Genomic DNA, 15,680 nt, shown 5'->3' on the forward strand with positions numbered 1-15,680 from the left:
AAGGAAGGGGCAACATCAGCAAAGCAGGAAGGGGCAACATCAGCAAAGCAGGAAGGGTGTTGAAAATAAGTATATGCCAGTTAAGTGCGAGCAGCCACACTTGCATTGTGTTAGCCCATGCCAGAGAGTCATTTGCAAATTGGCTCTTACTTTCCCTGGGCCCAATACAAAGGCCCCTGAATTCAGAGGATAGATTCCTTTCTGCAGTAGGCTCATGCCTTTTGACTCAGAGGTGTGTGTCTAAACTCCCCAGGGAACAGCTGAAGCAGGGCTCGTGGCTCTGTCTTAACTTCTGTTTACTGGTTGGGAATTTAGCTTGATTCATCGAACTCCTTCACCATGCAGTCCCACCAGAGCACTTAAGCACACACTAAATCCATACCTGTGGGTAAACTATAGGCATTTGTGTCTTGGAATAAGGTGTTTTTGGAAAATGACATTTACAGAGCTGCTAACTTATGCAATACCTGTCATTCCGTGTACCTAAAGGGGACACTGATCTGGATGTAATTCCTACAGTCATCTAAAAGAACATTGCAGTCTGCTTTGCTGCTGCTTCTTGTCATGAAAATGTCCACCAGCACTCACTGTCTCCTCTGCCTAATTCTTTAACGTGACAATATTGACAAGGAGAAAATGCCTGCAGTGTCTTCACAGATCTGTGGAGGAAACGTTGGCTTATCTTGAGCAAACCCAGTGGTGCAGGAGGTTGCTTGCTGGTTAGTGCAATGGTCAGGTGTATTTAAAATGAGCTTTAAAAACAGTGGTTTATGTTTAACAAAGGGTGGTGTAAAGTTCACCTTTCATACCAATCAAAGCCACTCCACCTGAGAGGAAGATCACCTCGTTCAAAGGCGGGGTGGTCCAGTTGCTGAATTTCATCAGGGTTCCTCAAGAAAGAACCAGTGTCAAGTTCTAATCCAGAAAAGCACTTAAACTGACCTCAGTATAGCTACTCACATGCATAAACTCTGGTCTAGAAGAGCATATTAATTCCCAGTAGACCTCAGGCAGGAACCACAATGTGGAGATGCTACATTGCTGCAGACACTGTCCATCCTGGCCACTCCCTGTGGGACTGAGCACCACCTACACCAGACCCTTCTACGCCACTCTTGCAGGGTAAGAAATCAGACACTTTCCACGACCAAAAATCCCTGACCAAAAATACGGACCAAAGGACCGTAGCAGAAATCCCATCATCACGACCACCGGCCAGAGTATGTGAGAGCTTAAACTGGAGATTAATTTCTCCAGCTAAGGGACAGTTCTGTCGTTTGAAGATGATGGGAGTTGTTCCAAAGTAACTTAGGGCAGGATTAAGTCCATAGACATTTCAGTTTCCATCACACACCCCGCTTCACCTGCACATGCTTCATCACACAAAGTAAATGAGTGTTTTTCGCACTCCTCAACAAAGCATCTATTGTTTGTAAAGCACCTGGGTATAACTGTTGAATAACTTTTTCTTTTTGTCTTCAGCCTCTACTGTGCTTTCTCAAGCACAGCTGACTGATTTTCTTGGATAGTTCTGATCTTCCTGCAACTTTAATACCAAGCAGATTGGAGAATTCCGTTGTAACAATTGCAGCTATTTCTGCCTATTTGTGTCGATCATGGTTATATATTAACTGGTATGTTTTCATTCTAAATTCAAGTGTAAACTTCAGCAGAACCCAAAGTCAATGTTTACATCTTGTAAACCTCTAAACATCAACATTTTATCTAATGTGTGTGTGTATGTGTGGAAGCACATGTTCCTGTGTTAGTCATCCTTGGTACTAAGCAGTTCCTTCTGTTTGATGTTTTAAACAATAAGTTATACAATATTTCCAAGATTGCTGTTGGCAATAATTACTGGTAGAAAATATGTTTTCCCCATAGGAAATTACACTGCTGTTTGGTATTATTAGTTCTTGCCACTGTTTTCTGCCTCCTTCTGAGGAATGACAGAGATTGCTTCCTCAAGAGCAAAGGATAAACTGGAAAGGAAACCAGTGTTACACTCCTCTGAAGAACATTACAATAAGACAGGCAACTTACTAGGAAAAAAAAAGTGACCAGATAGTAGAACATTCCCCGAGGAAAACTTATTTTCAAAAATTCAATCTACTTTTGCAGGGCATTTGGATTTATCATGGGAATCAAACCTACAATTGATTAATCACTTTACAATTTAAGCAATTTTGCTTTAGAGTTTAGAGGACTTTTGAAAGAGTTGTTTTAAAGCATGTAAAAGTACAGGTGAGCTCTGTTGCACATGGAAATAGCAGTCTTGGGCAATAATTGTCCCATGGAATTCAAATTATTTTTTTTCTTCTCTGCTCTGCTTGTGGTCGCTCAGAAGGACCAGCAAAACTCTGCATGCATCCCTGCAACTGGATGTTGAACAGTCATGGATTTAGAAATAGACTGTACAATCTGCGGAGCAGAAATGATGTTTTTCCTGATAGTTTGAGTAGTCTCTAACACACTGGAGCCAACCCCTGACTGGGACCTTTAGCACTCCCACACAGTATAACTGATTCTTAGTTACAGGCAGTCAGTTAGAACTCTTTCCTGTTGCTGCAGTTACCATCAAATTATCAATTCACTTGTATATTGTCCAGTTTACCTTTACTGAGGCCAGGAATGGGAATTAAAACTTGCCAATGTTTTGCATATTTTAAAATATTTCTCAAGCATTTTGTAATAACAGATTATTGTGAAATTATCCTGCTGCCAGGCAGATTTACTACAGAAGGCGTCAGTGAAGCCTGGTGGGAGAAGGAGACCAAGAACTTGTGGTGGTTCTGTGGGAGTCCCTTGTGTGACAGAAGAAAGCATCGTTTCAGGCTTTTCTATGTGCAGTACTGCCGGTACCTGACAAAATGTGTCCCCGGTCACTACTGTGGTCCTTCACCAACACAAACAAGAGTCTAAAGTAATAGCAATAATAGCAATTAAATGGCAAATGATGAAATAGCAGATGTGTTCTGTGAAAAAAATTGACAGTAAATGATAGTTTTGTAAGGCAGATCATCAGAACTGTCCTGGGAAGCTGCAGTGTCAACATGGGAAAGAAAGACATATAGAAACAAACTACAGACGGTGAGAAACTAGTGACAGTGTAATGAGGTTGGTTGTTTTTCACAGGGCATAAGACATGATTATTAAAACCACTGTACTTCCTAAAAGAATATTTGCAAGTGTGCACAGGTGTACAGAGGTTGGAGTCAGACCAATGTCATGGGAGCTTTGTTTTCCTTAACCATGAAAGGTGATTAACGTTAAACCATTTAGTAAACAAGGCTTGATGATGAGTTTAAGGTCAAAGATAAAAAAATCTTCTAGATCATTATGAACAAAGGAATTCATAAGAGATCAAAGGAATACTGGCAGGAAGATGGTAGATGAATAGATGAACTGGGTGATGTGCAGGTAATGTAAATTCCAAAAGTATGGAAAATAAAGTAGTGTTGCAAGCCTTTAAAAATCAGCAAAATTATTAGTTAATTGGCTTAACAGACTCAGGTGAGGTAACTGACAGAACTGGAATATCAATATGACGGACATAAATTGCTTGGGAAAGAAGAGCAGGAAGAAAGGAGGAGGATGGATGGACTTGTCTTTAGATCCAGGTATTAACGACAGGGGGACCTGTTGAATATTATATCTGCCAAACCATGACAGAGTCAAGAGACTTTTTCTGAGAAACTTCTGAGCCATCCAAAGTGCAGCATGTGGTGTGCTTGGTGTCTGTAGAGGAAGAAATCTGGCAACACATAGACTGTTCAGCTAGTTCTTATAACGCATTGCCATATATATATATATATTTATATATATAAAAAGCAGAGAAAGCAATTAGCAGAGAATATATGGCAGTTTGACACCAGGGAATTTGAAGGTGAGAGGCAGGTTGGCTGAATATATTCACCAAAGAGTAACATTTTTGCTAGGACAGGAATGCTTAACAGGTCTACAACATAGAGCTCTACCTTTAAAATCCTGTCATAGTCAGTGGAGAGAGATAGGTAACACTTGTCTAATCTGTGTAGGTGACTACTTTAGGATGAGATGAATTGTGTTCTTTCCACTGACTGTGAATGAAGAAAAATTAAGCTTTAGATATCCACATTTAATCAGGTGAATCCAATGACAGATATCAAGAAATTATAACCTTCAAGGAAAAAATTAATAAATTATAGTTGTTTAGACTAAACAAGGGACGACTGAAGGACATGGTAAGAGTTTTCAAGTAAAGGAGAATAATATAGTCCACCTGTCCATGGTAGATGAGGTAATGTGTAATGGGGTACATTGCAACAAAGGTGATTCAGATTAGATTTTGGTTAATTATAAGAATGGAATTCTAGACTGGTTTTCCTAGGAAGGTAATGATACTTTCAACACCTGTGCTTCCTAAGGACAGGATGGATAAGTATCTGCTGAAAATGACACAATATCATTGATTCTCCTTCAGTCAAAAAGACCAAAATACCAAAAAGACCCTTCCAGCCCTACAATTTCATACACACTAATTAAAGATGCAAGAGTAGCATCCAGAATTTCAGAACTCTAATGAGGGGCAATATACCACACTAAGAACCAAACAAACCAGATGAACAAACACAACACAGAATGTTTGAGGAAACCAAACTATAGGCAGAAAATGTCAGGCATTAGTTAAAAGCAGATCTGAAAGTTCAGCAAATGTCTGAATTAACCTGTATTCTGCAGGCTGAATGCAGGATACAGAAACGTTATGAAGTAGGACCTGCCAAAGATAGGCAGAAATCAGCTAAGTGAGTATAGGGCTTGTGGTAGCACTGGAGTATGATGATCTATGCTGTTATTAATTATAATTAATTATTAATTATTAATTAATTTTCTGGCATGGTTTTAGCCTTCTCCAACAAGCATTCTTCTAGTATTCAGGCACGGTTCAGGAGCTAACACTGCCATTCACTCTTCCCAATAAACAGGTTAGGTAGAGGAAAATTTGAATTCTGTGAAAACAAGGCATGCTATTTCAGTTGGCCTCAGGGCCACGGAATAGTTGCTGGCTCCACTTAGTACAACGGTGTAGATATAGCCCATATTTATACCTGCAAAAGCAGCAGGAGTTTGATTGTTGGAAAGCAGTTGTGAGAAAACAGTGTGGAAATTTGACTTCACAAACGTCAAAGCAGAAGCTGAGAAATTGGTAAGTCAAAGCAAAAGATGTTTGAAGGAGAGTAAGATAGACTAGAAAAGGCATTTTACAAAGGTATCAATCAGTGAAAAGAGGAAAGGCTATCAGAAGCAAGCCAGTGGGGAAATATGTTCCTTATGGAGTGCTATTTATGGAACAACAGACCATACTGTTCTATAACAAATGAGTACTTGATGATGATGCAGCTAAAGGTAGGCAGTAAACCCTCATTTTCCAGACCATCAAGCCATGTCTGGAAGAGCTACGCTATGCCTGGGTTTAAGAGTAAACCCGTAAGTCTGTAACGTCAAGGAAGGCAAACTAATAGAGAGTTTTGCTCAGAATTTTATGTAAGAAATGTGGACTAACGAAAGAAGTTGTAGCCACTCTTCAGTTTTTTTACCTGAATCTAATAGAATTGATGTTCAGTACTTGTGACCCTGATAGCACAGCACTAACCTAGCAGGATATTTTCTTAAAGATGGTGACAAATATTGCTCAAAAATTAGTTCAAATTGGATGACTGTAAGCATTATCATTCTAACTGAAATACACTATTGAGTTACATAGGAACTAATATCTGGAAATGAGAGCCAAAGTCCATCCTGTCCAGTCTCTCATTTCCAACAACAGTCAGAACAGAACGCTTCCAAGAAAGGAGCAAAAACTGCAGTAGAAAAGCCTGCCATTTAATAAAGGCATCATGCTTAGAGGTGGAGGCTTAAAGACCTGAAGCTTTTGCAGTAGTATGTAGCTCTAAATTTTGGTTGTAGTTTGTTAAGAGTGTTCTGAATATTTGTTGACTTCCACTGTCTTTGTTGTCACTTGCTAATTTCTTGGCCCTGAGAGGCTCTTACTGTAACAGGCTGTATCATATGTGCTCTACTGTATGTGCTGTAAAATGGGTTTCCTTTTACAAGTTCTGGTATTTCTACCTGTTAATATTCCTTTGTATTACAAATGAGTTGCAAAAGATTTTTGGAGAACTAAAGGGATCTCTTCTGGGCCTGGTTGCACTTCAGATTTGTGGTTTTTAATCATAATGAGCTGTCTTTTATTAAATGTCTCAAACACAAGGGAGGACAGAGACCAGCTGGAAAGTGTTATTTGACTGAAAAATACATGAATTAATTAAACCACTTTCAACCTGGAAAAATGAAGCTAATAGAATACATACAAAGAAAAAAATGTATCTCAAACATAGGCTCTCTGTAGGAGGGGGAACAGAATCAAGGGAGCCAGAAGTAGTGGACAGGTGAGGGAGGCCAGGAGGGGTGATAAAAACTTTCCATGCTGCAGGATGTCAGAATACCTGATAGACAATACCAACAGCCTGCACCACAGTCATGAGAGGATCACTGGTCTTTTACAAAGTCCTCCAGTTCTAGCTAAAGAAAGTTTATTTATTTCTTGGTGAAAAAAGACAGTACCTTATTATATGGTGGCCTTAGTAAGACAGCATAAGAAGTCTTCCCACTCTCTGTATTAATCTGCTCAGGGCGTTGGTTGGTCAAAATACGGTAAGAGTAATGGCACCCGATTTGCGTTTGGGAAGCATGATGACAGCAGGGCTGTGGTGGTCTTTTCTTCTGAATTTGTCCACTCTGGAAAATTATATGTTATGTTCTTCCAAGGTTAATGCTGTTGAAATTGTGCTGTCTGGACCTTGAAGTAAAAATTTGGCTTCATGTTTCTCCCTGTACCCATTCCAGAGCATAGCTCCTACTAACTTACAAAATAGAGCAATATTTTGATGTGTGGGACTTAATAAATTTACACCTACAGCCACAATCTTGTTGATAGAGTCAACATAATCTGAAGCCAACAGCAGTAAGGAAATGAAGTGAGCTCGGGTAACCCTTTGTAGTCTTATGTTTATTTTAGTCTGATGAACAAGCTATTAAAGAATGTGTGTGTGCATCCATGAAAGTGTCCAGATTGGGGCTATCTTCACAACCACTCATTTTTGTTGGAAAAGGAACTATTCTGATTATTTCCTGAAATTCGTTAGCCAATGAAGTTGAAAAGGGTTTTTTTCTTTGTTATTGTCTCTGTTGTTTCATTAGTATGGCATTTCTTTCTGTCTATTCTTTCTGTCACAATAAATTCATCTCCTTAGCCCAGCAAAGAATGCAATATTGTTTTTACGTAATTAAGATACCAACTACAGAGCAAAACCACACAGAACGAGAGCTAGTCATGGCACCACAACACAGAGTTGGTTTTTAAATTAATCAAGGGCATGTATATCTCTCAAAGTTTATCATGGTTAAGTCAGAAGTAAGTACTTAACCCTCTTTTATATTTTACAGATATGTGCACCATGTGTAAGTAATTTTTTTTAAGATTTCTTTCCATACTGACATAGTTCCAACTCATCTTGAATTTCTACAGACAACATAATGTGATCCGTCAGTTTCTAGTGTGAGTTTTTGATTAATCTAGCCCTGATCTAATCTTTTTCTTGCAAGTAAGCAAGCATATGATCTTTGGGTATTCAATAATCCAACAAGAAGTTTAAAGACTTGAGGAAAAGCACAAATTTCAGTCCAAGTACAGGAAATTTCTGTATTGCTTCAAGAATAAAGAGAAAATTTATCTGTCCTGAGTTAGAATCTTGCTTCTTCCCTGAAATTAGCACAGCTTTCCCAGCGCCAGCATAGATCTGTTGATATCCATAGAGTCAACTGACAACATATTGGTTTAAGATATAGCTTTAAACTTGTTAGAAAGTAATAATGCGGCTAGACATGTGTTTCTTCAAAATTGGGGAAGTCTTCTATTTCATATGTTATTTGTTTGACTGCATTGTGGATAAATCAATGTGTTTGAAGTTCAGTTCAATACATACAGGTATTTGTCTAACAACTGGCTAATTGAATTGGTGGTTAAATAACCCTAAGCACTGAAAAGCTTGATTGATTTCAGTCATTATTGTTTGTGAAAACTAATAATTTAGCTGAAGGATATTAAGTCCTTGCTGTGACACTTTGGGTTAAAGAGCTACCAATGATATAAAGCACTCTTTTCTTTTCTGGATCCTTGATTTGAGCCCAATCAGGGTTCCTCTATCACAAAACCCCCACAAATAAATCAAACACACTTTGGCACAGTTTGTCGTCTCTGCTTAGCAAATGTATGAGACTAAACTGACATTGATCCTTAATCACCTTTAATCCATGCAGAGGGAATGATCCTACCAGGGCAGGAGAAAGGTCATTGGCAGGATCATGGGGAGAAACTAAGTTGGCAGTTAATTTCATAAGCCTGACCCGGGAATAAATGAAGGGCTTCTGTTTTCAGGGTAATCTGTGTATATACATGATCTGCATATAAAAAGTTAGGATATTTAAAAAGGTATTGATGTGTTAAAAGCACAATAAGCATGGTATTTGTCTGTTAAAACTTTTATTCCACTTAAAGCTCTGGGGCCTTTTTGTTTATGATAATTTTATAATTAGCAATAGAGTTTTTTGTTATTAAACTCTGGTGACCCAGTTATGAATTACAAGGGGTATCAGCAACTTGAAATGGAGTAGAATGTAATAAAAATTCTTTGGGGTTCTAAAGCTGTCGCCAGGTATGTTGGCCAGTTTCTGTAGGTTTGCAACCACATTTTCTTTTCTTTTTTTTTGAGAAGTGCTTTTCCTTTCCTAGTTGCTATGTGAAAAACCCACATGAAGGAATATTTACACAGGCCATGATACTGCAGAGATTCATGTTGCATGCTTCACTTTCTGTGCTTTGGATTATCCCGCTGACCCAGGCTGATTCATGTGTCAGTCCAGCACATGCAGAAGTACAGATTTGAAGGAATGGGATTAGACCACAAAAATTAAGAAAAAACCCACTGAAACTGGCTTTAGACTGTTAAACCAGATAAACAAATTGAATAAGCAAAAATATGCTGGCAGGAAAAGCTAAAGAGCTTCTATATGTTCATTTCCTAGTAATCGTAGGCTGATTCAAGACCAAATCTTTAGGAGCCTGTTTTCTAGATGGGAACTGAGAGTGCAGAGGTACTGGGCGTTTGCCATGCAGGCAAAGGATGAGAAAATAATAAACCTTGTTCCTTTCTTCCAAAGTCTTTTCAGGAGAGAACTGTAGTTTATGTATCCTCAGTGGATGGAGATGGCTTCTTGAGTCAAATCTCTGCATGCCAGGATTTAGAATTCAGCTCCAGCCTTGATACTACAAACCATCCGTGCCAAGTAAAGTGCTCTCAAGTCATTGTGTGGGTCTCTGAGCGGAGTTCTGAAGTGCTCACATTCATGTCCGTGAGAACTTCCTTCTCATTTCAGGGTCTGAGTATCCAAGTTACCAAAGGAACCAATGTATTTGGTGTTCATCTCGTTTGCACATCTCATCATAGCTGTGCTGTGGTGGTGTTCTTCAGATGCTGAATGTTTTCATGATTTATCACTGGTTAAGTTCCTCCTTCAGCAAACAGGCAGAACTGGCTTGCTTTCAGTAGAAAACTATATCAACTGCATAACTTTTCATAAAGCCCATGCAAACACTGCAGACATGCATGCATGCACACGTGCATACACATGCATACACCTTCATTTAATGGCAAGATCTGCTTATTAAAGCTGAATCAAATATCAGTTAGGGATTGATGTAAGACACACCTAGTTCAAACTACAGGACAGTTCTGATCCTTCAGATATTTAACATCATCACTTTAAGAATTCCTGTTAAAAGCAAAGAGGCAGCAGATCGTATGCAGAAGTGTATGTGTGCGCAGTATTGCATCCTCCAAGCCTTTTGTTCTGGCTTCACTAAGTTTAGAGAAAGATTTGAATTTCAACAAGTACCATTTTCTCACAGAGACACCTCTTGACTTTGGGTGCTTACACTCTAGCCCTTAGCTCTGGTTTTGATGCATTCTTCATGGGATAGCTTTGAAGATTTTTGTTATTTGCTCACTGTAAAATGCAATGTTAAAGGTAGTAGTGGGCAATTCTAAAGGGACGTGATCAGTTTAGCTCTGTAATTTTCATTATTGTTAAAGAAATGTATTTTTCAAGAACTAATTAATAGTCATTATGTTTACACAGTGCTTTTCACTTCAAGTATTTTTAAGACAGTCTACAAAAAGCACTTCATTGTCCTAACAGCCTGAAGCATGTTTTTAAAATGAGGAAACTGAGACATACAGATTTTGTAATTTGTACAGGGTCTCAGAGGACTGCTGTGATAGTTCAGAAAAATTCTAAGCCTCCTGACCTTTCATCCCACATTCAGTCTTATCTTTCACATGTAATGGTTTTTTACAATACTATTTTCAATCTAATTTTGTCTTTACTAAACCCCAGATATTTCTCTCGTCAACAAGTAGTGAGATGTAGCGGTGAATGCCAAACAGATTGGGCTACATGTTCACTGTAACTTCATGATGGACACCGAGGTCACAACTCCGATACAACTTCCGCACAGCCCATTATGGGAATTCTCCACGCTCCCATTTTGAGCCAGGGTCCTACAGACTCCGGGGTGTGCTTCAGTTCGTGCACTGACTCATTCTGCAGATTTCAGTGGGACAGCTTCATCACTCAGGAAGTTCAGCGTGTGCACTCTAGGTTGCATTTTATATTGTACTTGAAATCACGACAATCAAAACCAATAAACATTTTTCCAGGTCTCTTGGTAATGATTCTGGGAACCTTCAGAGGATTTCAGCTAAAGCAAGCATTAGCACAGGTTGGAAGTCTTTCCAGAGACTGTAACACCAGGTAGCGAGCACTGACGAGGTAATCTCACAAGATGACCTTCCTCTGTATAGCCTGGTGAAAGATTTCAGAGGCTATTTGTCTTGTACGTCTCAGCTTCTGGTTGTGCCCAGTTCACAGCCTGATTTTCAGAGCTGCTGAAATGTTCACAGTAACAGTCCCTTGGAGCCTTCTGAGATGGCTTTCTAATTGCACACAAAAAGCAAGTGGATTCTTCTGAGTTATTTCCTTTGAAAAAGCAGTTCAGTATTCATGAAATAAGGAAGCAGAACAAGTTTTTTTGAAAAGGAAAGAACCAAATTAAAAAACAAAAATGCCAAGGTTAGCAGAGTATACCATTAGGAAACAGCAGAGAGATTTCTCCCTGAACTTGTGACTGAGCTTTTGAGAAAAATAGCTTTTCTGAAGAAGCCCAGTTTGACATTCCACAGCAGCAAGAGAGAAGGTTACTGTTCCTGCTCGATAATGCAATATAGCTTTCCATAGACATTAAACATGGATTAGGGGGAAGCAGTAGATATAGGTTATTTTGACCTTAATGAAGATTTTTACAGTGTCTCCCGTTATGTTCTTATAACAAAGTTTGGGAAATATGACATACCTGAAACAACTACTAGCCAGACAGATGTATGACTGTTTGGAAAATGGGATTCAGGACGATTTTTGAAACTGGAAAGTTGTAGCTAGTAAGGTTTTGTGGCAGCCTTATCTTAATTCCTTTACTATTGAGTAGTTGTGTTAGGGATGTGACTGACAGAATACAGTGTGTGTTTACTGAGTTTACAGATTGTACCATGCTAACATATGCTGCAGATCTGCTGGAGAGGGACGGGACCAAAACGACCTTCTCGAGTTAAGAGAAGTGGTCAGGCAGGGAGAGGAGAATGCTGTCATTCCTGAAAAAGCCATGTTGTTCTCTTTGTAAATTAAATACAAGGATGGTAAATCACTGGTTAAGCAATAGTTCTGCAGGAAAAAAATCCTGGGAATATCGTGGGTCACAACCTGATGTGGGTTAACATGTCGTGTTGTAGAGTGACAGAGATGATCTCGGTACATGTGAAGAGGTGGGAACAGCTCTGCTGTTGAAGTGAGAGACATTCTTCAGCATAAGCTGAAATACCATGTCAGTAAAGTACAAGTGAAGTATGAGCTACTGGATGTATCCAGAGGAAAACAGGCAAGAATGATAGCGGACCCAGAGAACAGTACCTGAAAGGAGAGGCTGCTGGAAGTATAAGTTACATGGCCTCTGTAGATATTTGCCCTAAGGTTAATTACATTAACTGTATTTACAATTAGAGGAGCTCAGGGCAGCGTGCTTAGGTGTGAATGTGGCAAATATGTACGCTTATCAGTTTCTTGTGGCAGTAGGACTCAGTTAGTTGCATATGACATTAAAAAAAAAGATTCCTTTTATTGCTTTGCATTTTAATGTATTATGCTGTAAGAGAGGGAAAAACAGTGTATTGTGAAGTATCATGAACATAATGGCAACAACACATCTTTAATTGTACCTCTTTGGCTGTTTTCACCACCAGTCTCAGTTTTGCAATGTTCCACGGAGGTTGTGACTGTCAGCACACACAGTTCTACAGGTGTGGTCATGTTATGTGATTTATACAGCGGCATTGCAGAATTCTGTATCATCATCCTCCGGTTATTTATGAAACATAATATATAATTTTATTGGAATTTTCAGCAAATGTGCACGATGAACAACAGTCACCTTGAGGGTCTTTGGGTTTCTGATTCCATTCCTAGCATTAACTTAGAAGCTCGTAAGGGAAAAGAATATCTTGGGTTTTTTCTGCTTGCATGTTGCTTGCCATTTTTTCAGTTGGAGTTTCATTTGCTAGCGCATTGATTCTTTTCTCCCTCTAGGTCCCTCTCACGTTTCTCACTGCCTGGTCCTCACAAACTGACTAGCAAATGCTAGTGTCCTGTGCAAATGCTATCAATAAACTACTTATCCGTTGACCAGATCATTAAGAAAGCTCAGCAATTCTGTATTTAAGGTTTTTCAAAACTCTTAAATGTACCTTCTAGCCCTGATATATTCTCTGTTCTCCACTGTTGTTGCTTCTTGACACCTCACTACCCAAAGAGAAATCACTGTTATTGCCAGAAAGATTATAGAGAGCAGAAACCTCCGGAATGTTTTGAACAAGAAAGGTGCATGGAAAAAAAAAGAAAATCATTTAGCTTCCAAACAGTGTAATTATCTTCTTTAGCTACTCCCTTAGCCTGTACAAATTCTGCTGTAGGCCTCTTGTTTCTGATATACCTAAGGAATATTTTATTGTTTATTTTTAAATCTTTTAATGTTTGTTCTTGGAAACCTAATTTTGCTCTTCGCAATTTCCTCTTACTTAACGCCTGCTGAAGTTTAAGTTCCTGTTTATTGGCTTCCCTAGGATCATGTTTCCAAAATTTGAAGGATTTCTGTTTGGTTGAAATAGACTCTTGAACCTTGCCATTCATCCGGTTTAGCTTAATCCTGCCTTCCTGGTTCCCTTTCTTGCACAGTACACAAGCCTTCAGAGACGGTTCCTTTAGAAGTACTGTCCTTTGCTGTCTTACAGTTTTACATTTATTTACTAAGTGTGTGAATTCCACTTCACTTCTTATTTTTTACTGCGAAAAACACACAAGCAACTCAGAAACATGAGCTGAACCCACCAAGAACAAGAGGTAGGAGAAAGAAACCAGTAAGGTGGGAGAAGAGCAGGGGACTGTTTACGGTTCCCACCTTTGCTGTATGACTGAGCCGAAGGTGGAGAGCTGCCTGCAGAATCCCAGTGAAGTTGAATGAACTGTTACGAGTCAGGTTCTGCACTGATGGCCAGCAGTATTTTCATCCCCACCTACCATCCACTGCTGATGCTGCCAGGTAATGGCAAAAGTTGTGGCTGCAGGTAGGCTATCCACTGTGTCCTGCTAACAAGAACCTTATTCTGGACTGGAAAGCATAAGGCCTGGAATGCTAAAATCCTCATATAATGGATTGGGTACAAGTGCTGTTGCCACAGGTACCTTGCCAAATCCAGCCTTTTGCACTTAGTGCTTTGTGAAATCTCATAAATCCACAGTAAGCCACATCCATCACCTGAAGGACCAGCACCTAGGGTAGCAAGGGCAGCTCTCCACGTTCTGCCTTTCCTTCTGACACAGAGCAGTGCATTTGACAGACAGCTAGCTTCATTTATTGGTAGGAGTTTTGAGCATTAAAGTCATATTTGCCACTTTAGAAACAGAAATCAATCGGAAATTAATGAAATACTTACGGAATTCCTCATTGTCTTTCATACCTTTCACTTAAGATTTTCCTAGATGACTTTTGAAGGTGCATTCTAAGATGTGTGTCCTTCTAAAAACAAAGGTGTATAATGCATCAGTGTTTGGAGCTGAACTGAGAAAAAGACCAGTGTTAGGGCATGAACTTAACAATGCTGTGGATGGGCAGACTTTTGCCAGCTGCACCACAGGATTAGATGACCAGGTTGCTAGACACAAAACTGCACAGAGGCCCCTTTGCCCAATAGAATAGGATGGGACCAGCAAATTTGCTGGACTGTGTATATGATGTCACATCTGCTACCCTTTTGTCTTGTCCAGGAAAGGAAGAACTTGCACTAGCTGCGTTCAATGTTTAATTGAAGAAGACAGAGCTCTGCAGGCATATAACAGAATTGCATCTTCTTTGGCTGGCTCAGAAGTAGATACTACTTCTAGGATTATTTTTTTTTTTCAGTTGAAAGCAGTGGCTTTGTCTTTCAACATTTGATCTCTGGAGCCATCACTCATCTCTCTGGTGATGTTCTGTTTCCTTAGAGCACTGCTGGAATTCAGCCAACTTCATGTTTTGGTCACCACCGAAGACCTATGTGATTGCCATTTCCTCCCTTATCACACATTGTGAGAATGTATTACTTCTGTCTCAGAGCAGTATCAGATCCAACGCTGCCATTAACTATTTGTGCACAAAACTTCTTTGGTTCAAATTTTAAAAATTGTCAGAGTCCTTCCATTTTCTCCTGTTTTTCAGGAGAGGATTCAGTATTTCAGAATACTTTTGGTCATTTTAGGACCTGGTAATTGAAATGCTTTAAGGTAATTTAGCCATTCAGGGTCTTCCATTGGTTTTGCAAACTGGTGAGAAAGAAGAATATTGCCCTTCATTCCCACATATAGGTTATGAATGTTTCTGTGATCCAACAAGCACAGAGGCTTCAGACTGTGAGGACAGGAGAGGCTTGGCCATCTTATTAGTACAGTAAGCTGACTGGGCAGAAAAAAAGAGTGAAAGACACGCTAATTCTTTGGATAGCGATATCTGCACATTTCTTCAGTACGGCACTAATGGAAGTCAGAAATGGATAGCCCCTATTAAAACTGGGTAAGTCCGAACACCCTTTGGAGGACTTCTCACTTTCTGCAGACGTAATGCAACACTGATGGTCAAGTAGCAACTCTTGATTCTGCGGCTGAATACATGAGGTTCATTCTAGCAGTAAAACTCATAATCTGACAGGTATGTGCTTGTTCAAAGCCAGGTTTTGGACTGTGTGCTGAAATTTCTTGCTGAGCTTCTGTAGGCTCTGTTGTAACAGAAGCCAGGCTAGGTGGGCACAGTGTGATCCTTCTGTGTCAAAATGTTTAAATTTATGAATATTTAGGCATCCAGGCAAACTGACCCACTTTTCAGAAGTGCTTAGTTCCCACTGCTGTCTAACATACATTGGACCTGCCAGAACTCAACACCTCATAAA

The 15,680-nt window shown here is 39.5% G+C and overlaps 1 protein-coding gene across 2 annotated transcripts in view; it reads left to right on the forward strand.

Annotated features, from left to right (window-relative positions):
* Positions 1-15,680, forward strand: part of LDAH (lipid droplet associated hydrolase) — a 127,846-nt gene that overhangs the window by 94,281 nt on the left and 17,885 nt on the right. The window lies entirely within an intron of this gene.

Source organism: Phalacrocorax aristotelis, chromosome 3 (genome assembly GCF_949628215.1).
Source record: "Phalacrocorax aristotelis chromosome 3, bGulAri2.1, whole genome shotgun sequence".
Lineage (NCBI taxonomy): Eukaryota > Metazoa > Chordata > Aves > Suliformes > Phalacrocoracidae > Phalacrocorax > Phalacrocorax aristotelis.